Here is a 26,465-nt window from a genome sequence, read left to right as displayed (position 1 = left end):
CTTGTCTTCTCTCAAAGTACTCGATTGTTAGCTCCAAATCTCGCTCTGACAGGCCCCTTCGCAGCTTTGCTCTTGCATTTGTCACATCAGTCTTCACGTACGGCAAACTCCTTGGATCGCAACACCGTGCATCTCCAAGCAAGCCCATCATATTAGCCGTTGATATGTTGCGATAGTGCAGTGAAGTGATGTACTGCATGTCTGCATCCGGGATCTTTCTGTGAGAGCGGCAAAATCTCCGACGCCCCCTTTGCAAAATCAGCCGGTGTGTGTGATCGGCCTCAAAAACTGTCACAACCCAGCTACCGTTTTTGAGGTTAACACCCATACGAGCCTTGCAATCATACCGCTCCAACCGGTTTCTTATCCTCTTGTCACTCACATCCATATAGATGCCAGCTTGTTTGCTTGCAGATTTTTTGTTACTGGAATAGCTCATATCAACATCTTCACACTGATTTGTTGCAGCCCCGTCAGAAATGCTACCACCAACATTCTTCGAAGGATTTTTCCGTGAGTGTACGCACTCAAAAACTCTACAGATTAGAATGCGCTTATGCTCCGAGCTATTTTTCCTACTATGCTTTGATGTCACAATGCGAGTTCCAAAGCCCATCTTCGAGGCATATTCATTGTAAACACGCTGAGCTTCTTCAACATTGTCAAAAACCATTTCAAGAAAAGGGACAACTGGCTGTGATGATATTTCTTCATCTGGTTCGTCAACAAGTGTTGCAGCATTTCCATTGGCATTGTCACTAGCCACACGGGCATTGCCATGATTTGGAGCTACACCATCCGTGTTCAGATGCAACGAATCGTCACTATCATTTCCCGGAGTACCATTCAGATCAATTCCATCATCTTCTTCTTCGTGCGCAACATTTTGCATATCATCATCAAGGAAAATTGATGGCTCCACAGCAACATTCTGCAACAAAATCAGCACCCAAGTCATTTTTTTCTGCCTGAAAAAACATGCAAAAAGCGCGAACAAAAAAAGTGGACGCAACATGTCAATCACAATTCCAAAACAATTCCTGCATGCAGCATTTTAGGATGTAGCATGCAACATCAAGCAAGACGCATGTAGCAAGTGCAACACATACTTGTAACATTTTACTAGCAGACAGCAGGAAGATGCTTGCATTAATTGACAACATCTCAGAAACATTACACAAAAATCAAACACAAGTATGTTGAGAACATCTCTTTTTAATCTCACGCTCATCAATTGAAATCAAAGGTTGCAACTTTTTTTGTGAACAAAAGGATCTACGATTTGCAATTGGAATTCATACCAGATCAATTTCATCCCGGCCATGCCGTGCTGCATCTTGGAAGACCACATCAGGGTTGTAGTACCGTTGCAGCACCGGTCCACTACCACCAAGGCCTTGCCGCCTCAGGGGACTTCGGCCATGAACGGCAGCGGAGCTCGAGCCCAAATCCATGAAGGCAAGGAGGTCATTACGGATGTAAGACATGATTGAAGCAATTCCAAGGCCGCTTGATAGATGGGGGAGCCCCTCCTCGACGTGATTCGGCCATGGGGAACTTAAAACTGGCGGATCCAGCCGCCGCCGCCGCGGATCGGGGACGGGCAGACGCGGGGGATCCAGCTCCCCTGTTTTTCTCTTTGTGGCTATTCGTACAACGGTTGCAACAAAACTGTTCTTTTTTTGCTGCAACGGTTGGTTCGGTACACACTCGCGCGCAGATCTAACGGTTCACGCTAACCGCATCGGACGCTGTTGGGCCGGTGCGCCGGCGCAGATCACTGCCCAAACCCAAAATACCTGTGCAACATAGCCTTTTACTATGGCTGGAAAATTATTAGCACAAACAAAGTTCATATGTTACATGTTACAGAAGCCTTTAGCTTGAGGAATTATTCTATTATAGGTATATATAAATCTCCTACTTTTAATTACAACAGCAAGCCCGAACCTTCATAAAGGGCAAATTCCCTTTTGCAGGGTTATCCTCTCATATGTTTCAAAATTCAACTTGCGCACTCGGGCACTGAAAACATTTTGTCAATGCGCAACAAAATATTGAACACACACAATAGGCTAGTTGGGAATCCAAATGATTTGACTTTCACGCATCAGCATACACTCAAATCATCTAAAAGAAAATTTGTTATTTCCACATAAGTCACATGCTCCATCCGCCCTTTGAACTGCTCCTCATGCTTTCGCTTCAATCACCCACCATATTAAGAACACCTGAAAACGAAAAAACACTTATGATTATATTGGCATGCAAGCATTGTATACTGTGAAGCATAGCAGTGCCACTAACTAAGATGGGCAATCTCATATATTTAAAACCAGAAAATACTATAAACTATGTATTCAAGAAATATGGTCTAGAATGGTCTACTGCAAACCCATATATGCTTTATCAAAAGTTTCTTTTTTGTGAACTATACTGTCTATAAAAGACAGTTCAAATGGTAAAAAACTGACATGTAAACAGCAAACACAAACTATGTGTGTATCTTGCATAATTGGCAGCAGCCTTTCCCTATTTCCTAGCAACGCTGACCTCACGGCTGCCATCACTCATGGCCTGCCTTGGAGGAACAACGTGAAGGTCACCAAGCGTCTGCGCCAATGCCGTTGTTTCTATTCACACCATCAATAGTTCATGTATGCACCTATTAGGTAATTCCAAGTTTTCATTCGTAACCTAGACGTAGTGTTGCAGGCTAAGACAACCTGAATCAGCAAAATACAACTGCACAGGCAAAGTTTTACTGCGAAAGAATCACACGTGTATATACAACAGTGTGTTGTTGATTCCAAAGAGAAAATTTAACATCAGCTAAGGTGCTCCTTTCGTTGTGCATGAACTCATACACAAGTATGTTCTTCTTGTCTTGCTGACTATAACCAGGGAAGGTTACCAAGTTCCAATAATGTATTCCAGAAAGCAATGCTACCTGAAACAAGTAGACCTTTACAGCAGACTACATGTAAGCCAGCCAACTCATTAGGACAACATCGGTAAGAAAACAAATGCATGAGCATATGGTACACTATCATGCAACGATGCAATCATATCATGATATGGCTGTTCATTAGACCATTACAACAGGCCACAAGAGGGATGTGCAGAAAACAGGATATGCAAAGGAAATTTCTAAAGGCAAACATAAGGAACTGAAATTACAGAAACATAGAGAAGGATTACTACTAATCTAAGATAGACCACGTAAATTTGAGAAAACAATTGTCACATGCTCAAAACACATTAATAGGTCATAAAGGCGGCATGGTCGAACATATCAGGATCTTTTTCCACAGCAGGGCCTCGGTCCACCAAGCCATACTATAAAAGCAGAAACAAGTAAACACTTAAGAAGGTGCACATAAATTTAACTACTTGGCATAAAAGAGCATAAGTTCACCATCTAACAACAGGAGCCTACATCGGTAAATAATTATAGAAGATATTATGTATGCAGATATGATGATATATAACCCTATTCACTCCATTCTTTACCTAATATTAAAGGGAGGATTGTTTCTCCACTTTTTTTGGTCATCGGGTCCTTTTGTACGTCGTCCTTTTATGTTTTTTTGTACGTTGTCCGTTTTGTAAAACAAAAAGGGAAAAAATTGCGCTCATGAGGTCTCAAACCAAGGTTGGCAGGAAGTGTGCACAGCGGACTAACCAACTGATATGGCTTGTGATTGTGTGCAAACATAGGAAACTTCTGTATTATAGGAGGAGCGGGGTTTCTCAAAAAATAAAATAAATTCGGAAGGCAGACCAGACCACTGCTCACTATAAACGCAAATACTAATCTCCGCACATCTAGAAACGGCTGCCCCATGCATGCACGTAAAAAAAAGGCCGCGCCATGTGTTACGGATGACCCATGCACCCAAAAAAAAGCTGCCCCATGTGTAACGGATGCCCCATGCACCTAAAAGAGGGGCTGTATAAGGGAAGTAAACATAGATGCATATTTTCATCATACTTGAATCCTTTATAACAGCGATTTTATTATGATAAATTTATTTTAGTTTATTATTTATGGGAACCCTTGCTTCGGTTCTGCAAGTCCGAAATCTTGAGGAGCTCGGCATTTGGCCCTTGCGGCATCGGAAAGTAGGGATGTGAGGAAGCACTATAGGTGGACAATGCAACACCAAGGAGGAATGAATTTTTGATTGATCTATCGCCTCCCTCGTGTCTGGTCGAACATACATGCCGTACCATTTTTTTTCAAGTTGTGAGATGATGGATAATTATTATTTGTTTACATACTTTCATTAGTTTGTGTTATTTATCCGAAAAAAGGTTACCCTTTATCCATGACTTTCCCATGATAATTTTTTTCACTGAGATGCACAAGAAATGACCCAGTTCGAAATGCGCATCTGGTCTAATACCTAATGTGCACAGTTTTAATGGATTCATATGGATTTACTTAGAATCAACTCACCTTATGTAAGTTCCTTCAATAATTAAAGATGGTTGAACTCACTAACCATATTACATATGCTTAATTTTTTCCCGTTGCAACGCACGGGCATATTTGCTAGTTGATATAATGCTAAGAAGTGCACATGGAGCTGTCTCTTTCTTTTCTGAAAGCAAATATACCAGGATCATCTTCAGTAAGAAGTGCACACAGCAGTCATGCCTCAGTTTGATAAATACTAAAGGAGTACTCAAAATATTAAAAAAAAACTTAACTCAAAGAGCATTGTATTGTCCCTTTTGAACATAAATAAATCAAGCAAACTAACATGGGCTCTTTAACCTGCCCCACAAAAATTGCACTATAAATCTTGAGATGTGTACATAATTAGCTGCACGTATAGTATATCCTCCATTTGAAAACACTTGTCCTTTTACCCTCTCAAGTTTTAGTTAATTAATCAATCACATATAATTGTCAGTTTATATACATACATGCATGGATCAGTCACTGCTTGCATGTATTAGGCAGATAGAAGTACGTGAACATACTCTAGGACATGGCGTTGTGCTTCTGGAAGGAGGAATTCCCGGAGCTGGCGAGCAGCTATGGCAAGCTCCTCTGTGTCGCCTTCACCTCCTCTTCCTCCTTGAGCAGCAGCATGACCAGCTCCTGCTTCATATTCTCTATTACACCCTCGCTTGACATGTTACCTATTGCTCGCACAAACACACTTCCTTAATTCCATCATAACTAATTAAGGCATGCAGTCCAAATTGTATGATTCTAGTAGAGTAGAGTGGTGGTGTGCATATTCCCTGTCCGGATTCTCCTAGACCTCACAATCTCCCAAAACTTAGCTTCAGAGCTGCACGAGCATTGTTCAGTTAATTAACATGAATCGCATGCTCTGTTGGTAGCTCTTTAACCACTTATGTACTCTGTGTTAACCAGCAACTTGTGTACATAGATCAAATTGCATGCATGTGTGTACTGTTTTGCAGGACATGAGTTGATTGTTCCTAGAAAATATTAGTTATGAAGTAGCATGCTAATCTGACTGTTTCTTTAACCATGCTGCTCTGCTAAATGCATGTCCTAAATCATGTATGGTCATACTCTTACAGTAGGCAAATCTCAATCCTATGTCCATGTGTACAAGCTAGCTCCAGGAATCATAATAAATTAATGGCACTTATGTGAGAACAAAAGGCACAAATCATGAACTTAACTAACATTTGGCATCTCGTACTGATAAGAGAACATACGGTGCTCCACCTGAAAGCTGTCGTCCTCCCCTGAACAGTCCTCCTTGAGCATTTAAACAAACACCTAGTGCTCGCATCTGCAATCTCAAAGGCAAAACGAGATAGTTAGACGAAGAGAGAGAGATTTTGTACGGGAAGGATGTCTATGAATCGGACATAAAACCTTTATATATTGGTGGAGCATGGCATAAAAAAAGCACACAGAACAGAACCAGACACATGTTTTTCTTACCGAAGTTGTCACGGTGCTGCATTAGCTAAGCTTCCAGATCTGGCCTCCAGCGTCATCGCTCGCACCTACCACCCACCAGGAGGCAGCCTCCGGTCGGCCGGCGCGCAAGAGGAGGATGAGACATGGATGGAGGCAGCGGAGCTCGGACCGCCGTTGTTCGTCCTCCGGCCGCCTTGCGCAGCAAAGATGGTTGGGTGGACGCGGTGCTTTGCGCGAGCATGACGACATGAGAGGAGCTCCGGAGGACAAGAGAACGAAACGTCACGGCGGAGAGGAAGGAGGCGGTGGGTCTCGTGGCTGACGAGGGAGGGAGGGAGAGAGGATGGAGGAGGACCGGTGTGGCGGCTACAGAGATTGGGGAGAGGAAAGAGGGGACTTTGGGTGGCGCCACGGAAATCTCTCATCAAACCACGCTGCTGCAGCACACACGTCGCGCGCGCCGCGGGACGAGCGTATTGGGCCAAAGTACGTTCCCTAGGCTGACCCAATCAATAGGCAACCCGCCGACATGTGGGACCAGCCTCCAATCTGGGCCACCCGTCATAGTGGCATAGGTAGGTGCTGATGTCTGCTAGAACTACGTCGGTATTTTCCAAAAAGGAAGGGATGATGCAGCACAGTAACGGTAGGTATTTGCCTCAGTGATGAGACCAAGATTATCGAACCAGTAGAAGAACCACGCAACACTATGTGAACGGCACCTGCACACAAATAACAAATACTCGCAGCCCGACGTGTTAAAGGGGTGGTCAATCCTTTTCGGGTAACGGCGCCAGAAATTGGCAAGTGTACGTGAGAAAGTTGTAATAATTTGATAAATAGATCGCCAAATAAAATAAAGTGCAGCACGGTATTTTTGGGTTTTTGGAAATATAGATCTGAAAATAAAAGCAAATAAAAATAGATCGCAAAGGCAAATATATTAAAGAAGAGACCTCGGGGCCGTAGATTTCACTAGTGGTTTCTAAAAAGAAAAAATAGCAAACGGTGGGTAAACGAATTACTGTTGGAAAATTGATAAAACTTCAAATAATCATGACGATATACAGACAATAATCATTATATAGGCTTCACGTCCAAGATTAATAGACCGACTCCTGCCTGCATCTACTACTATTACTCCACACATCGACCGCTATCCAGCATGCATCTAGTGTATTAAGTTCATGGAAAAATGGAGTAATGCAATAAGAACGATGACATGATGTAGACAACAACTATTTATGTAGAAATAGACCCCGTCTTGTTATCCTTAATGGCAACGATACATACGTGTCGGTTCCCCTTCTGTCACTGGGATCAAGCACCGTAAGATCGAACCCATCACAAAGAACCTCTTCCCATTTCAAGATAAATAGATCAAGTTGGCCAAACAAAACCCAAATATCAGAGAATAAATACGAGGCTATAAGCAATCATGCATATAAGAGTTCAAAAAGGACTCAAATAACTTTTATGGATAAAAAGATAGATCTGATCATAAACTCAAAGTTCATCGGATCCCAACAAACACACCGCAAAAAGAGTTACATCATATGGATCTCCAAGAGACCATTGTATTGAGAATCAAAAGAGAGAGAGGAAGCCATCTAGCTACTAACTACGGACCCGCAGGTCTACAGAAGACTACTCACACATCATCGGAGAGGCACCAATGGACATGATGAACCCCTCCGTGATGGTGTCTAGATTGGATATGGTGGTTCTGGAACTTGCGGCGATTGGAATTGATTTTCGTTGGCTCCCCTAGGGTTTCTGGAATATCGGGGTATTTATAGAGCAAAGAGGCGGTTCGGAAGGCCTCCGAGGTGGGCACAACCCACCAGGGCGCGCCTGGGCCTCTAGGCGCGCCCTGGTGTCTTGTGCTCACCTCGGGCTCCCTCTTCGGTACTTCTTTGGCCCACTGGATGTCTTCTGGTCCAAAAAAATCCACAAAAAGTTTCGCTGCATTTGGACTCCATTTGGTATTGATTTCCTGCGATGTAAAAAACATGCAGAAAACAGCAACTGGCACCTGGCACTATGTCAATAGGTTAGTACCAAAAAGTGATATAAAATGATTGTAAAACATCAAAGAATGATAATGTAACAGCGTGGAACAATCAAAAAATTTAGATACGCTGGAGACGTATCAGCATCCCCAAGCTTAATTCCTGATCGTCCTCGGGTAGGTAAATGTTAAAAACAGAATTTTTGATGTGGAATACTGCCTAACATGTCATCACGTATTATTTTCTTTATAGCATGGACATTTGGACTTTTATATGGTTGAAATCAATAGTCTAGTTTTGACATGATGACTTTAATACTCAAGCATATCAACAAGCAACCATGTCTTTCAAAATATCAACGCTAAAATAAGTTATCCCTACCCCATTATGCTCAATCATTGATCCATTCATGAAACACACTCGCATATTAGCTACACCCAATGCTCAAGTACGATCATAGTGCCCCTTAGTTGGTGCTTTATAAGAGAAGATGGAGACTCAAATAAAATAAAAATTGCATAAAGTAAAAGAAAGGCCCTTCACGGAGGCAAGTAGGGATTTGTAGAGGTGCCAGAGCTCAAAGCGAAAAAGATAGAGATAAAAACATTCTGGGAGGCATGCTTTTCCTGTCAACGAGAACGATCGAGTAGTTCCCAATACTTTCCATGATAGATATATCATAGGAGGTTCCCAAACAGAAATTAAAGTTTATTCCTTTTTCAACCATACTTTCACTTTCCATGGCTAGCCGTATCCACGGGTGCCTTCCATACCAACACTTTCCAAGGAATTTATTATTTGACAACATAAAGTAAATTCATTTTTCATTTTGGGACTGGGCATCCCTAATACCTTTGCCTTACTCTCATGAAATGACAAGTGAATAAACACTCATCGTGAGAATAACATATCTAGCATGGAAATATATTAGCCGCCCCCTACCGTTTCATGAGCGGTACGAACACACAAAATAGAAAATTATTTTGAAAATTAGAGATGGCACATACCAATTTGCTTTGAACGGCAAAATAATACCGCATATAGGTAGGTATGGTGGACTCATGTGGCAAAACTGGTTTAAAGGATTTTGGATGCACAAGTAGTGATGATACTTAATGCAAAATGAAGGCTAGCAAAAGATTGAGAAGCGACCAACCAAGAAACAAAAAATCTCATAAGCGAGCATTAAGCATAACTAACACCGAATAATGCACCACAAGTAGGATGTAATTTCATTGCATAACTATTGACTTTCGTGCTTGCATAGGGAATCATAAACCTTAACACAAATATTCTTACTAAAGCATAATTACTCATCAACATGACTCACATATCACATCATCATATCTCAAAACCATTACAAGGAATTAAGTTTATTTTGTCCAATGATCTTCATGAAAGTTTTTATTATATCCTCCTTGGATATATATCACTTTGAGACTAATTTTCATGTGTTGCTTTTGATAAGCTCAACCAAATACAAGTGAAGATCATGAGCATAATATTTCTTTCTCTCAAATCAATTTAAGTGCAGCAAGAGAGAATTTCTTAAAAAATTACCAACTCTCAAATAAATCTAAGTGAAGCAAGAGTGCATTTCTTCAAAAAATACTAAAGCACACCGTGCTCAAAATGATATAAGTGAAGCACTAGAGCAATTCCATAGCAAATAAAGATTTAAGTGAAGCATAGAGAGCAATTCTAACAAGTCATGGCATAATTTTGGCTCTCTCGAATAGGTGTGTCCAGCAAGGATTCAAGACTAAAAACAAAAATCAAAACAAGCAAAGACTCATATCATACAAGACACTCCAAGCAAAACTCATAGTATGTAACGAATAAAAATATAGCTTCGAGTAAAATACCGATGGTCGTTAGAAGAAAGAGCAGATGCCACTCGGGGCATCCCCAAGCTTAGTTGCTTGCTTCTCTTTGGATAATAGCTTGGGGTGCCATGGGCATCCCCAAGCTTAGACTCTTCTTACTTCTTATTCCTTCATCCATCGTAACATCACCCAAAACTTGAAAACTTCAATCACACAAAACTCAACAAAACCTTCGTGGGATCCCTTAGTATAAGAAAACAAATCACTACTATAATACTGTTGCAAACCCATTCATATTTTATTTTTGCATTATATCTACTGTATTCCAACTTTTCTATGGCAAAAACTCTTGAAAGAAAACCATAGAATCATCAAAACAAGCACACAACGCAAAGAAAACAAAATCTGTCAAAAACAGAACAATCTGTAGCAATCTGGATATTTTGAATACTTCTGAAACTCCAAAAATTCTGAAAAATTAGGACCACGTGAGCAATTTGTATATTATTCTTCTACAAAAATAATTGGTATTTTATCACGCTTCTGTTAAAAATGAGAATTATTTTTGTGAGCGCGAAAGTTTCTGTTTTTCAGCAAGATCAAATCAACTATCACCCAATATGATCCTAAAGGCTTTGCTTGGCACAAACACTAATTAAAACACAAAAAACATAATCATAATAGTAGCATAGTTGTGCAAACACTCAAGAACAGAAAGCAAAAGACAAAAATAAATTTTATTCATTGGGTTGCCTCCCAACAAGCGCTATCGTTTTATGCCCCTAGCTAGGCATAATGCAAATGATCTAAGTGTTTTCATCCTTGTTTCTAGATCCATATGATGCCCTCATGGTTGATTCATATGGTGGCCTAATACTTGTTCTAGGGAAGTGTTCCATACCCTTCCTTAGTGGAAATTGAAACTTAAGATTGCCTTCTTTCATATCAATCACGGCACCAATAGTACGTAAAAACGGTCTACCAAGAATAATTGGACAAGACGGATTGCAATCAATATCAAGAACAATAAAATCTATGGGCACATAATTCCTATTTGCAAGAATAAGAACATCATTAATTCTTCCCATAGGCTTTTTAATAGTAGAATCCGCCAAGTGCAAATTTAAAGAACATTCTTCAATATTGGTAAGACCAAGCACATCACATAAAGATTTCGGAATTGTAGAAACACTAGCACCCAAGTCACATAAAGCAAAATACTCATAATTTTTAATCTTGACTTTGATAGTAGGTTCCCACTCATCATGTAATTTTCTAGGAATTGAAACTTTTAATTCCAACTTTTCTTCCAAAGCTTTCATCATGGTACCAACAATATGTTTAGTAAAAGCTTTATTTTGTTCATAAGCATGGGGTGAATTTATCATGGACTGCAACAAAGAAATACAATCAATCAAAGATCAACTATCATAATTAAAGTCTTTGTAATTCAAAAGAGTGGGCACATCACTAGTTAAAGTTTTGACCTCTTCAAACCCACTTTTATTAATTTTCTTAACAAGATTTTCACCCTCCAAATTATCGGGATGCCTTCTAGATAAAGTTGACTCTTCTTCAGTCCCTTTTTCATCAATATTAATTTTACTAAACAAGGAATCAATAAAAGAAACTCCAATCATTTTAAGATCTTCATCACTTTTATGAAAGCAATCACTAGAAAAAGCCTTTTCTAAAAATTCTCTTCTAGCTCTAAGCATAGCGATTCTTTTCTTACTTTCATCCATAGAAACATAAAGAGCTTTAATTGATTCCTCAGCTTTAGGCACAAAAATTTTCATCTTGAGATTTTCTACATCATGAGAAATTCTATCAACACTTCTAGACAAATCATCAATCTTATTCAACTTTTCTTCCATTGTAGCATTGAAAACTTTTTGAGTGTTGATAAATTCTTTAATATTATTCTCAAGATCAGAGGTGTTCCTATTATTATAAGAAGGATTACCATAGGAATTACCATAATTATTAGAGGAATTACTAGGAAAAGGCCTAGGATTAAAATTACCTCTATAAGCATTGTTATTGAAATTATTTCGCGAGATAAAATTCACATCTATGGCGTCACTATTTTGCTCAATCAAAGTAGACAAAGGCACATCATTAAAATCAATAGGAGAACTTTTATTAGCAACCAACTTCATAAGAGCATTAACTTTTTCACTCAAAGAAGAAATTTCTTCAACAGAATTAACCTTTTTACTAGTAGGAGCTCTTTCGGTATGCCATTGCGAATAATTTTCCATAATATTATCAAGCAATTTTGTGGCTTCACCCAAAGTAATTTCCATAAAAGTACCACCCGCGGTGGAATCTAAAAGATTACGAGAAACGAAATTCAACCCCGCATAAAAATATTGTATGATCATCCAAAGATTTAACCCATTAGTTGGGCATTTCCTTAGCATCATTTTCATCCTTTCCCAAGATTGTGCAACATGCTCATGTTCAAGATGCTTGAAATTCATGATCTGGGTTCTAAGGGAAATAATTTTTGCGAGCGGAAAATACTTAGTAATAAAAGCATCTTTGAACTTATTCCAAGAATCAATACTATGGCGAGACTGTTGGGGAACGTAGTAATTTCAAAAAAATTCCTACGCACACACAGGATCATGGTGATGCATAGCAACGAGAGGGGAGAGTGTAGTCCACGTACCCTCGTAGACCGAAAGCGGAAGCGTTAGCACAACGCGGTTGATGTAGTCGTACGTCTTCACAATCCGACCGATTCAAGTACCGAACGTACGACACCTCCGAGTTCAGCACACGTTCAGCTCGATGACGTCCCGCGAACTCCGATCCAGCAGAGCTCTACGGGAGAGTTTCGTCAGCACGACGGCGTGGTGACGGTGATGATGTTGCTACCGACGCAGGGCCTCGCCTAAGCACTGCTACGATATGACCGAGGTGGAATATGGTGGAGGGGGGCACCGCACATGGCTGGAATAGATCAACTGATCAACTTGTGTGTCTAGAGGTGCCCCCCTGTCCCCGTATATAAAGGAGCAAGGGGAGGGGGCGGCCGGCCAGGAGGAGGGCACGCCAGGGAGGAGTCCTACTCCCACTGGGAGTAGGACTCCCTCTTTTCCTAGTTGGAGTAGGAGGGGGAAAGGAAGCGAAGGAGAGAGGGGGGAGGAAAGGCCCCCCCTCCTTGTCCAATTCGGACTAGAGGGGGAGGGGGCGCGCGGCCAGCCCTAGCCGCCCCTCCTCTTCTCCACTAAGGCCCAATAGGCCCATTACTTTCCCGTGGGGGGGGGGGTTCCAGTAACCCCCGGTACTCCGGTAAAATCCCGATTTCACCCGGAACACTTCCGACATCCAAATATAGGCTTCCAATATATCAATCTTTATGTCTCGACCATTTCGAGACTCCTCGTCATGTCCGTGATCATATCCGGGACTCCGAACTATCTTCGCTACATCAAAACACAAAACTCATAATACCGATCGTCATCTAACTTCAAGCGTGCGGACCCTACGGGTTCGAGAACTATGTAGACATGACTGAGACATGTCTCCAGTCAATAACCAATAGAGGAACCTGGATGCTCATATTGGCTCCCACATATTCTACGAAGATCTTTATCGGTCGAACCGCATAACAACATACGTTGTTCCCTTTGTCATCGGTATGTTACTTGCCCGAGATTCGATCGTCGGTATCTCAATACCTAGTTCAATCTCATTACCGGCAAGTCTCTTTACTCGTTCCGTAATACATCATCCCGCAACTAACTCATTAGTCACATTGCTTGCAAGGCTTATAGTGATGTGCATTACCGAGAGGGCCTAGAGATACCTCTCCGACAATCGGAGTGACAAATCCTAATCTCAAAATACGCCAACCCAACAAGTACCTTTGGAGACACCTGTAGAGCACCTTTATAATCACCCAGTTACGTTGTGACGTTTGGTAGCACACAAAGTGTTCCTCCGGTAAACGGGAGTTGCATAATCTCATAGTCGTAGGAACATGTATAAGTCATGAAGAAAGCAATAGCAGAATACTAAACGATCAAGTGCTAAGCTAACGGAATGGGTCAAGTCAATCACATCATTCTGCTAATGATGTGATCCCGTTAATCAAATGACAACTCATGTCTATGGCTAGGAAACATAACCATCTTTGATTAACGAGCTAGTCAAGTAGAGGCATACTAGTGACACTCTGTTTGTCTATGTATTCACACAAGTATTATGTTTCCGGTTAATACAATTCTAGCATGAATAATAAACATTTATCATGATATAAGGAAATAAATAATAACTTTATTATTGCCTCTAGGGCATATTTCCTTCAGTCTCCCACTTGCACTAGAGTCAATAATCTAGATTACACAGTAATGATTCTAACACCCATGGAGCCTTGGTGCTGATCATGTTTTGCTCGTGGAAGAGGCTTAGTCAACGGGTCTGCAACATTCAGATCCATATGTATCTTGCAAATCTCTATGTCTCCCACCTGGACTTGATCCTGGATGGAGTTGAAGCGTCTCTTGATGTGCTTGGTTCTCTTGTGAAATCTGGATTCCTTTGCCAAAGCAATTGCACCAGTATTGTCACAAAAGATTTTCATTGGACCCGATGCACTAGGTATGACACCTAGATCGGATATGAACTCCTTCATCCAGACTCCTTCATTTGCTGCTTCCGAAGCAGCAATGTACTCCGCTTCACACGTAGATCCCGCCACGACGCTCTGTTTAGAACTGCTCCAACTGACAGTTCCACCATTCAATGTAAACACGTATCTGGTTTGCGATTTAGAATCGTCGGGATCAGTGTCAAAGCTTGCATCGATGTAACCATTTACGACTAGCTCTTTGTCACCTCCATAAACGAGAAACATATCCTTAGTCCTTTTCAGGTATTTCAGGATGTTCTTGACCGCTGTCCAGTGATCTACTCCTGGATTACTTTGGTACCTCCCTGCTAAACTTATAGCAAGGCACACATCAGGTCTGGTACACAGCATTGCATACATGATAGAGCCTATGGCTGAAGCATAGGGAACATCTTTCATTTTCTCTCTATCTTCTGCAGTGGTCGGGCATTGAGTCTTACTCAACTTCACACCTTGTAACACAGGCAAGAACCCTTTCTTTGCTTGATCCATTTTGAACTTCTTCAAAACTTTGTCAAGGTATGTGCTTTGTGAAAGTCCAATTAAGCATCTTGATCTATCTCTATAGATCTTGATGCCCAATATGTAAGCAGCTTCACCGAGGTCCTTCATTGAAAAACTCTTATTCAAATATCCCTTTATGCTATCCAGAAATTCTATATCATTTCCAATCAACAATATGTCATCCACATATAATATCAGAAATGCTACAGAGCTCCCACTCACTTTCTTGTAAATACAGGCTTCTCCAAAAGTCTGTATAAAACCATATGCTTTGATCACACTATCGAAACGTTTATTCCAACTCCGAGAGGCTTGCACCAGTCCATAAATGGATCGCTGGAGCTTGCACACTTTGTTAGCTCCCTTTGGATCGACAAAACCTTCCGGTTGCATCATATACAACTCTTCTTCTAGAAATCCATTCAGGAATGCAGTTTTGACATCCATTTGCCAAATTTCATAATCATAAAATGCGGCAATTGCTAACATGATTCGGACAGACTTAAGCATCGCTACGGGTGAGAAGGTCTCATTGTAGTCAATCCCTTGAACTTATCGAAAACCTTTTGCAACAAGTCGAGCTTTATAGACAGTAACATTACCGTCAGCGACAGTCTTCTTCTTGAAGATCCATTTATTCTCGATGGCTTGCCGATCATCGGGCAAGTCAATCAAAGTCCATACTTTATTCTCATACATGGATCCCATCTCAGATTTCATGGCCTCAAGCCATTTTGCGGAATCTGGGCTCACCATCGCTTCTTCATAGTTCGTAGGTTCGTCATGGTCTAGTAACATAAGCTCCAAAATAGGATTACCGTACCACTCTGGTGCGGATCTTACTCTGGTTGACCTACGAGGTTTAGTAGTAACTTGATCTGAAGTTTCATGATCAATATCATCAGCTTCCTCACTAATTGGTGTAGGTGTCACAGGAACCGGTTTCTATGATGAACTACTTTCCAATAAGGGAGCAGGTACAGTTACCTCATCAAGTTCTACTTTCCTCCCACTCACTTCTTTCGAGAGAAACTCCTTCTCTAGAAAGGATCCAAATTTAGCAACAAAAGTCTTGCCTTCAGATCTGTGATAGAAGGTGTACCCAACAGTTTCTTTTGGGTATCCTATGAAGACACATTTCTCCTATTTGGGTTCGAGCTTATCAGGTTGAAGCTTTTTCACATAAGCATCGCAGCCCCAAACTTTAAGAAACGACAACTTTGGTTTCTTGCCAAACCACAGTTCATAAGGCGTCGTCTCAACGGATTTTGATGGTGCCCTATTTAACGTGAATGCGGCCGTCTCTAAAGCATAACCCCAAAATGATAGCGGTAAATCAGTAAGAGACATCATAGATCGCACCATATCTAGTAAAGTACGATTACGACATTCGGACACACCAGTACGCTGTGGTGTTCTGGGTGGCGTGAGTTGCGAATCTATTCCGCATTGTTTCAAATGTAGACCAAACTCGTAACTCAAATATTCTCCTCCACGATCAGATCATAGAAACTTTATTTTCTTGTTACGATGATTTTCCACTTCACTCTGAAATTCTTTGAACTTTTCAAATATTCCAGACTTATGTTTCATTAAGTAGATATACCCAATCTGCTTAAATCATCTGTGAAGGTGAGAAAATAACGATAGCCTCCGCGAGCCTCAACATTCATCGGACCACATACATCTGTATGTATGATTTCCAACAAATCTGTTGCTCTCTCCATAGTTCCGGAGAACGGCGTTTTAGTCATCTTGCCCATGAGGCACGGTTCGCATGTACCAAGTGATTCATAATCAAGTGGTTCCAAAAGTGCATCAGTATGGAGTTTCTTCATGCCCTTTACACCAATATGACCTAAACGGCAGTGCCACAAATAAGTTGCACTATCATTATCAACTCTTCATCTTTTGGCTTCAATATTATGAATATGTGTATCACTATATCGAGATTCAACAAAAATAGACCACTCTTCAAGGGTGCATGACCATAAAAGATATTACTCATATAAATAGAACAACCATTATTCTCTGATTTAAATGAATAACCGTCTCGCATCAAACAAGATCCAGATATAATGTTCATGCTCAACGCTGGCACTAAAACTAATCCCGAAGGTAGATGTAGAGGTAGCGTGCCGACCGCGATCACATCGACTTTGGAACCATTTCCCACGCGCATCGTCACCTCGTCCTTAGCCAATCTTCGCTTAATCCGTAGTCCCTGTTTTGAGTTGCAAATATTAGCAACAGAACCAGTATCAAATACCCAGGTACTACTGCGAGCATTAGTAAGGTACACATCAATAACATGTATATCACATATACCTTTGTTCACCTTGCCATCCTTCTTATCTGCCAAATACTTGGGGCAGTTCCGCTTTCAGTGACCAGTCTGTTTGCAGTAGAAGCACTTAGTCTTAGGCTTAGGTCCAGACTTGGGTTTCTTCTCTTGAGCAACAACTTGTTTGTTGTTCTTCTTGAAGTTCCCCTTCTTCTTCCCTTTGCCCTTTTTCTTGAAACTGGTGGTCTTGTTGACCATCAACACTTGATGCTCCTTCTTGATTTCTACCTCCGCAGCCTTTAGCATTGCGAAGAGCTCGGGAATTGTCTTATCCATCCCTTGCATATTATAGTTCATCACGAAGCTTTTGTAGCTTGGTGGCAGTGATTGAAGAATTCTGTCAATGACACTATCATCCGGAAGATTAACTCCCAGTTGAATCAAGTGATTGTTATACCCAGACATTCTGAGTATATGCTCACTGACAGAACTATTCTCCTCCATCTTGCAGCTGTAGAACTTATTGGAGACTTCATATCTCTCAATCCGGGCATTTGCTTGAAATATTAACTTCAACTCCTGGAACATCTCATATGCTCCATGACGTTCAAAATGTCGTTGAAGTCCCGGTTCTAAGCCGTAAAGCATGGCACACTGAACTATCGAGTAGTCATCAGCTTTGCTCAGCCAGACGTTCATAACATCTGGTGTTGCTCCTGCAGCAGGTCTGGCACCTAGCGGTGCTTCCAGGACATAATTCTTCTATGCAGCAATGAGGATAATCCTCAAGTTACGGACCCGGTCCGTGTAATTGCTACCATCATCTTTCAACTTTGCTTTCTCAAGGAACGCATTAAAATTCAACGGAACAACAACACGGGCCATCTATCTACAATCAACATAGACAAGCAAAATACTATCAGGTACTAAGTTCATGATAAATTTAAGTTCAATTAATCATATTACTTAAGAACTCTCACTTAGATAGACATCCCTCTAATCATCTAAGTGATCACGTGATCCAAATCAACTAAACCATGTCCGATCATCACGTGAGATGGAGTAGTTTCAATGGTGAACATCACTATGTTAATCATATCTACTATATGATTCACGCTCGTCCTTTCGGTCTCAGTGTTCCGAGGCCATATCTGCATAAGCTAGGTTCCTCAAGTTTAACCTGAGTATTCCGTGTGTGCAACTGTTTTGCACCCCTTGTATTTGAACGTAGAGCCTATCACACCCGATCATCACGTGGTGTCTCAGCACGAAGAACTTTCGCAACGGTGCATACTCAGGGAGAACACTTTTATCTTGAAATTTAGTGAGAGATCATCTTATAATGCTACCGTTAATCAAAGCAAGATAAGATGCATAAAAGATAAACATCACATGCAATCAAATATAAGTGATATGATATGGCCATCATCATCTTGTGCTTGTGATCTCCATCTCTGAAGCACCGTCATGATCACCATCGTTACCGGCGCGACACCTTGATCTCCATCGTAGCATCGTTGTCGTCTCGCCAACTTATGCTTCTACGACTATCGCTACCGCTTAGTGATAAAGTAAAGCATTACAGGGCGATTGCATTGCATACAATAAAGCGACAACCATATGGCTCCTGCCAGTTGCCGATAACTCGGTTACAAAACATGATCATCTCATACAATAAAATTTAGCATCATGCCTTGACCATATCACATCACAACATGCCCTGCAAAACAAGTTAGACGTCCTCTACTTTGTTGTTGCAAGTTTTACGTGGCTGCTATGGGCTGAGCAAGAACCGTTCTTACCTACGCATCAAAACCACAACGATAGTTCGTCAAGTTAGTGCTGTTTTAACCTTCTCAAGGACCGGGCGTAGCCACACTCGGTTCAACTAAAGTTGGAGAAACTGACACCTGGGAGCCACCTATGTGCAAAGCACGTCGGTAGAACCAGTCTCGCGTAAGCGTACGCGTAATGTCGGTCCGGACCGCTTCATCCAACAATACCGCGGAACCAAAGTATGACATGCTGGTAAGCAGTATGACTTGTATCGCCCACAACTCACTTGTGTTCTACTCGTGCATATAACATCTACGCATAAAACCTGGCTCGGATACCACTGTTGGGGAACGTAGTAATTTCAAAAAAATTCCTACGCACACACAGGATCATGGTGATCCATAGCAACGAGAGGGGAGAGTGTAGTCCACGTACCCTCGTAGACCGAAAGCGGAAGCATTAGCACAACGCGGTTGATGTAGTCGTACATCTTCACGATCCGGCCGATCCAAGTACCGAACGTACGACACCTCCGAGTTCAGCACACGTTCAGCTCGATGACATCCCGCGAACTCCGATCCAGCAGAGCTTCACGGGAGAGTTCCATCAGCACGACGGCGTGGTGATGGTGATGATGTTGCTACCGACGCAGGGCCTCGCCTAAGCACTGCTACAATATGACCGAGGTGGAATATGGTGGAGGGGGGCACTGCACACGGCTGGAATAGATCAACTGATCAACTTGTGTGTCTAGAGGTGCCCCCTGCCCCCGTATATAAAGGAGCAAGGGGAGGGGGCGGCCGGCCAGGAGGAGGGCACGCCAGGGAGGAGTCCTACTCCCACCGGGAGTAGGACTCCCTCTTTTCCTAGTTGGAGTAGGAGGGGGAAAGGAAGGGAAGGAGAGAGGGGGAAGGAAAGGGGGCGCCGCCCCCCCTCCTTGTCCAATTCGGACTAGAGGGGGAGGGGCACGCAGCCAGCCCTAGCCGCCCCTCCTCTTCTCCACTAAGGCCCAATAGGCCCATTACTTTCCCGTGGGGGGCGTTCCGGTAACCCCGGGTACTCCGGTAAAATCCCGATTTCACCCGGAACACTTTCGACATCCAAATATAGGCTTCCAATATATCAATATTTATGTCTCGACCATTTCGAGACTCCTCGTCATGTCCGTGATCATATCCGGGACTCCGAACTATCTTCGGTACATCAAAACACAAAACTCATAATACCGATCGTCATCTAACTTTAAGCGTGCGGACCCTACGGGTTCGAGAACTATGTAGACATGACCGAGACACGTCTCCGGTCAATAACCAATAGCGGAACCTGGATGCTCATATTGGCTCCCACATATTCTACGAAGATCTTTATCGGTCAAACCGCATAACAAATACGTTGTTCCCTTTGTCATCGGTATGTTACTTGCCCGAGATTCGATCGTCGGTATCTCAATACCTAGTTCAATCTCGTTACCGGCAAGTCTCTTTACTCGTTCCGTAATACATCATCCCGCAACTAACTCATTAGTCACATTGCTTGCAAGGCTTATAGTGATGTGCATTACCGAGAGGGCCCAGAGATACCTCTCCGACAATCGGAGTGACAAATCCTAATCTCAAAATATGCCAACCCAACAAGTACCTTTGGAGACACCTGTAGAGCACCTTTATAATCACCCAGTTACGTTGTAACGTTTGGTATCACACAAAGTGTTCCTCCGGTAAACGGGAGTTGCATAATCTCATAGTCATAGGAACATGTATACGTCATGAAGAAAGCAATAGCAGAATACTAAACGATCAAGTGCTAAGCTAACGGAATGGGTCAAGTCAATCACATCATTCTGCTAATGATGTGATCCCTTAATCAAATGACAACTCATGTCTATGGCTAGGAAACATAACCATCTTTGATTAACGAGCTAGTCAAGTAGAGGCATACTAGTGACACTCTGTTTGTCTATGTATTCACACAAGTATTATGTTTCCGGTTAATACAATTCTAGCATGAATAATAAACATTTATCATGATATAAGGAAATAAATAATAACTTTATTATTGCCTCTAGGGCATATTTCCTTCAGAGACAATGAAGAAAACCAAATTTTTGCATGATCTCGCAAAGAAAACAGAAATAATTTCAACTTCACAACATCATTGTCCACATCTTTTTTCTTTTGCATATCGCATAATTCCACGAATCTATTAAGATGGGACACGACATCCTCATTAGGAGTGCCGAAAAATTGATCTTTCATAACAAGATTCAGCAAAGCGGTATTAATATCACAAGACTCCGCACTTGTGGCGGGAGGAGCAATCGGAGTGCCAATAAAATCATTGTTTTTGGTATTGGAGAAATCACACAACTTGGTGTTCTCTTGAGTCATTGTGACTACGCAACAAGATTGCACTCAAAAAACAGATCCAGCAAGAAAGCGGCGAACGAAAAAGAGGGCGAATAAAACAACAAATTTTTATGAAGTGGGGGAAAGGAAAATGAGAGGCAAATGGCAAATAATGTAAATTGCGAGGAGATGAGATTTGTGATTAGGAACCTGGTAGATGTTGATGATGTCTCCCCGGCAACAGCGCCAGAAATTCCTTTTGATGTCTGCTAGAACTACGTTGGTATTTCCCCAAAGAGGAAGGGATGATGCAGCACAACAACGGTAGGTATTTCCCTCAGTGATGAGAACAAGGTTATTGAACCAGTAGGAGAACCACGCAACACTACGTGAACGACATCTGCACACAAATAACAAATACTCGCGACTCGACGTGTTAAAGGGGTTGTCAATCCCTTTCGGGTAACAGTGCCAAAAATTGGCAAGTGGACGTGAGAAAGTTGTAATAATTTGATAGATAGATCGCCAAATAAAATAAAGTGCAGCAAGGTATTTTTGGGGTTTTGGAAATATAGATCTGAAAATAAAAGCAACTAAAAATAGATCGCAAAGGCAAATATATTAAAGAAGAGACCCGGGGGCCGTAGATTTCACTAGTGGCTTCTCTCGAGAAAAAATAGCAAATGGTGGGTAAACAAATTACTGTTGGGCAATTGATAAAACTTCAAATAATCATGATGATATCCAGGCAATGATCATTATATAGGCATCACGTCCAAGATTAGTAGACCGACTCCTGCCTGCATCTATTACTATTACTCAACACATCAACCGCTATCCAGCATGCATCTAGTGTATTAAGTTCATGGAAAAACGGAGTAATGCAATAAGAACGATGACATGATGTAGACAAGATCTATTTATGTAGAAATAGACCCCATCTTGTTATCCTTAATGGCAACGATACATACGTGTCGGTTCCCCTTCTGTCACTGGGATCAAGCACCGTAAGATCAAACCCATCGCAAAGGACCTCTTCCCATTGCAAGATAAATAGATCAAGTTAGCCAAACAAAACCCAAATATCGGAGAAGAAATACGAGGCTATAAGCAATCATGCATATAAGAGATCAAAGAAGACTCAAATAACTTTCATGGATAAAAAGATAGATCTGATCATAAACTCAAAGTTCATCGGATCCCAACAAACACACCGCAAAAATATTTACATCATATGGATCTCCAAGAGACCATTGTATTGAGAATCAAAAGAGAGAGAGGAAGCCATCTAGCTACTAACTATGGACCTGTAGGTCTACAAAAGACTACTCACGCATCATCGGAGAGGCACCAATGGACATGATGAACCCCTCCGTGATGGTGTCTAGATTGGATCTGGTGGTTCTGGAACTTGTGGCGGCTGGAATTGATTTTTGTCGACTCCCCTAGGGTTTCTGGAATATCGGGGTATTTATAGAGCAAAGAGGCGGTCCGGGAGGCCTCTGAGGTGGGCACAACCCACCAGGGCGCGCCTGGGCCTCCAGGCGCGCCCTGGTGTCTTGTGCTCACCTCGGGCTCCCTCTCCGGTACTTCTTTGGCCCACTGGATGTCTTCTGGTCCAGAAAATCCACAAAAAGTTTTGCTGCATTTGGACTCTGTTTGGTATTGATTTCCTGCGATGTAAAAAACATGTAGAAAACAACAACTGGCACTTGGCACTATGTCAATAGGTTAGTACCATAAAATAATATAAAATGACTATAAAATGATTGTAAAACATCCAAAAATGATAATATAACAACATGGAACAATCAAAAATTATAGATACGTTGGAGACGTATCATGGGCGGGTGTACATTCGTCAGTCCATTCCATCCACCAACCGAAGAGGACGCTATGCATGACGCGGGCAGTGCGCCAGGAGCGGCTCGTAAAGAGCGGTTGACCCCACAAAATTCTAATATACATCATGGGACGTCCAGCCAGTGCGACCGACATGTGGACCAGGGGCACTACCGACCCACCCATTATCGGTACATCACAGGCGCGGGCGCAAAAAGCGGGTGCATGAGCGCCGGCCATCCCCTGTGCAGCTAGCCCATGATGTATGATGCGGGCGCAGAAACTGCCTGCGCGCGACGCATCAGGAATGGTTCACACTAGGAAAATCAACCCAGCCAATCGAAGGCCTTGCCGAGCCCACCAGTCATCGCCCAGCACGAAGCAAACGTTCAGTCAAAAAACGCAGTCAAAATCAAACGATAGAGCTGCAACGTTGACCCGACCAGGCACCATCGAACGACAAGCAACATTGCGAAGTCGAGGGATGCTCACGTGGGCGGGTCGCCTAGAAGCCATATAGGTTAGAATTTTATAGGGTGTGTTTGATTTTGGTCATTAAATAGAAACTGTGGAATGGAACTGGCTCGTTCTGTACCTAGGAGGCTAGTCCACATGTTTGGTTAGGCTAGTTATCGGTGAGAAACATATGACACTAGTCTATATTAGGCCCTGTTTGTTTGAGCTTGATCTTGGGCTTTTGGAGCTTCTAGGCCCCTAAAAGCACAAGCCCAAACAAATAGCAAAAAACATGGGCTTGACTTGATAGAAGCCACCCTCCAAAATGCACTATGAAGCAAAAGCACCTCCAGACCACCTTCCCTCGCCCCCACTGGCTTCTCACTCTCCTGCAAAACGTTTCCACCCCCCTTTAAACTAATTACAGCCAAAATGACATCCATACATATAGGGGAGACCACTTCAGAAAACTCTCTCGCCTTGTGCCCCTGCACCCCATTTTGACGAGGACATCAATACCATTGTTACACCCACAACCCCTGCTGCTATACATATTGGACCAATTACTAGAGCTCGCGCACGCCAATTAAATTATCAGGTACTTTCGTTTCTTGTAATGATTCTAATGTTCATGAGAATATGATGCTGCCTAAGTTGGATACATTTGTCTTGCTTACAAATGAAGGGCCTAGCTTGGACAAGAAGGATGAACATTGGAGCAAGATCAAGCATGGAGATGATGGCATGCGCAAGGGGAACAAGAACAAAGTTACAAGTGATGATTTCAAGACTTTGAAGCCACCATAATGAGTGCATGAGGCCTTGGACGAAATATACAACATGCCACTTCATAAATTTCGTACAGAGGCTATTATAGGTGCTGCGTCACCTTATTATTGGGCCAGGCCCATGTAATTTTGAAATACTTGAGTACAGGATGTTTTTAGAGTCCGTATGTGTGGAGAAACAAGAGATAGGGTTGGTTTCGGACCCCTTCTCCAAGGGCCACGAAATTCCCCCCTCTTCCTCCATATATACAGCCCTTAGGGCACCATTTAGGCTTTGGATTTTGTTAGATTAAAAGTTTGCCATAGCTGCAACTTCGCGTACTTCGTTTGTGTTCAACGACCAGACCAAGACGTCACAGAACCCCACCTTGATCAACAAAGCTTTCAGCTTATATTCGCAATATCTAGATTGCAATCTTAGTTTCTTGCTTGCTCTTCGTTTGCTTGCAGGAAATAGACCTTCGTGGTCAGGTTGATCATGCTCCTGCGTGGTCAATAACCTCTCGGAGTTGGTTTAGCGATTGCTAAGGCGTGACGTCATCGCACGTTCATAGTCGGATCGTCAAAGTCTACTCCTCCGAAACGATAATCTCCTTCTCATCGAAAGACGGGACACCTTTGCCTCTATCAAGTGGTATCAGATTTCTAGGTTGCTCGGTGAGATTTTACAGTTTTTCATGGTTTAGATAAAGTCTGTTCTTCATACCTACATTCCACGAAAAAGCCATTTTTTTAGGGTTAGTTCATCATATCCGAACCAATCTAAGCCTTTGCACAATCTTTTTAGAGTTTTGCTTTGTTGAATTTGCGGTTGCATCATCGTGTCGAGTTGCTGGTTTTAGTGTCTAGTTACCTTAGAGTTTCGAGTTCTGGTCACAGGTTTTCATGTCGCCGACACGCCATCGTCATCGCCGCCGCCATATACCATCACAAAATATCCGCTGCCAATCCGAGTACATATACATCCACCGCATATCCGCCACCAATCCGAGTCATATACATCCATCAGGTCACCATCACGCCAATCCGAGTCCACCTCCACCACAGATTCGCCACCAGTTTGTGCTCCACCGCCCATTATATACCATCACTAGTCTGAGTTCCACCAGATTCATCTCCGCCACCAGTCCTAGTCCGAGTCCAGTATTTTTTCCTTTATTTTTGAGTTCCAGATCACGCGATACTACGAGTAGTGAACAAGTCGGACCCCCCAATTTCCGCGTTACCCCTACAAGAAAAATAGTTCCAGTTAAAAAAACTAAGTTTGGAAAATTCTGGCTAGGTAATTTTTAGACCATGTAGACTTTTTCGAAAAAAAATTGTTGTGGAGCAAAGAAAAAGAGGAAAAAAGTGCATAAAAAGTGAAAAAAGAAGAAAAAAAATTCAGAGTGTGCTCCTCCCTTGTTTACGTGCTGCGCCTTGATTTTGTTAGTGTTCGAGACTCACGTCTCTAGTACCGTCTAGCCTAGGACCAGCACAGTACCGTCATTGAGCGTTTATTCAACTTTGCATCTCTGAATTGATTATTGCTGACCCTTTTTGCTACCATATTATAAGCCATCACAGCTCCACATACATCTACATCGTGCGTTTGACTCTCCCTGGTAATCGCTCTATCGAAGCTTTGACAGTTTTGACTACAACAGTTGCCGATCACCGCCTGCTGCTTGGTAAGAACTGGTAAGACTTTGAGATTCGCTTGATGGATCTGTGACACCCCACCACTTTCTAGTAGTCTGTAAGATCATATTCTTGTGTGTTTCTATTGATGCTAACTATGGCAGGATCACAAGCCGATGAGATTGACTGGGAGAACATGACAAAGAAGGAGCTTCATGATAAATTTGAGCAAATGTTGAATCAACAGGTGGAAGACGTGATGGTCAGCTTTGGAAAGGCACTGGAGAGGATTGATGACGTTGAGAGGACAATTGACACCAAGTTGGACGCCAAGTTCGATGAAGTACTCGCGCGTCTTCCACAACCACCACCTGCATCTGCTACACCATTACAACAACAACAACAACAACAACAACAACAAGCGGAACAGCCCTCCACTGAGCGGGC

The 26,465-nt window shown here is 42.2% G+C and overlaps 1 long non-coding RNA gene across 2 annotated transcripts; it reads right to left on the bottom strand.

Annotated features, from left to right (window-relative positions):
- Positions 1-1,798: 1,798 nt before the first annotated feature.
- LOC109740764 (uncharacterized) lies at positions 1,799-6,372 on the bottom strand. 2 transcript variants are annotated; one of them, XR_005770086.3, is made up of 4 exons: positions 5,942-6,372; positions 5,720-5,786; positions 4,993-5,154; positions 1,799-3,339 (listed from the first exon to the last, which is right to left on the bottom strand). It is a non-coding gene; the product is annotated as an uncharacterized lncRNA (long non-coding RNA). The 2 variants fall into 2 exon arrangements; XR_002227416.4 differs by having other exon boundaries at positions 1,799-2,231.
- Positions 6,373-26,465: the final 20,093 nt, after the last annotated feature.

The sequence above is a fragment of the Aegilops tauschii genome, chromosome 1 (assembly GCF_002575655.3).
Source record: "Aegilops tauschii subsp. strangulata cultivar AL8/78 chromosome 1, Aet v6.0, whole genome shotgun sequence".
Taxonomy (NCBI): domain Eukaryota; kingdom Viridiplantae; phylum Streptophyta; class Magnoliopsida; order Poales; family Poaceae; genus Aegilops; species Aegilops tauschii.
Note: the sequence above shows the minus strand (reverse complement) of the source record. Positions and strands in the feature narration are given on the sequence as shown.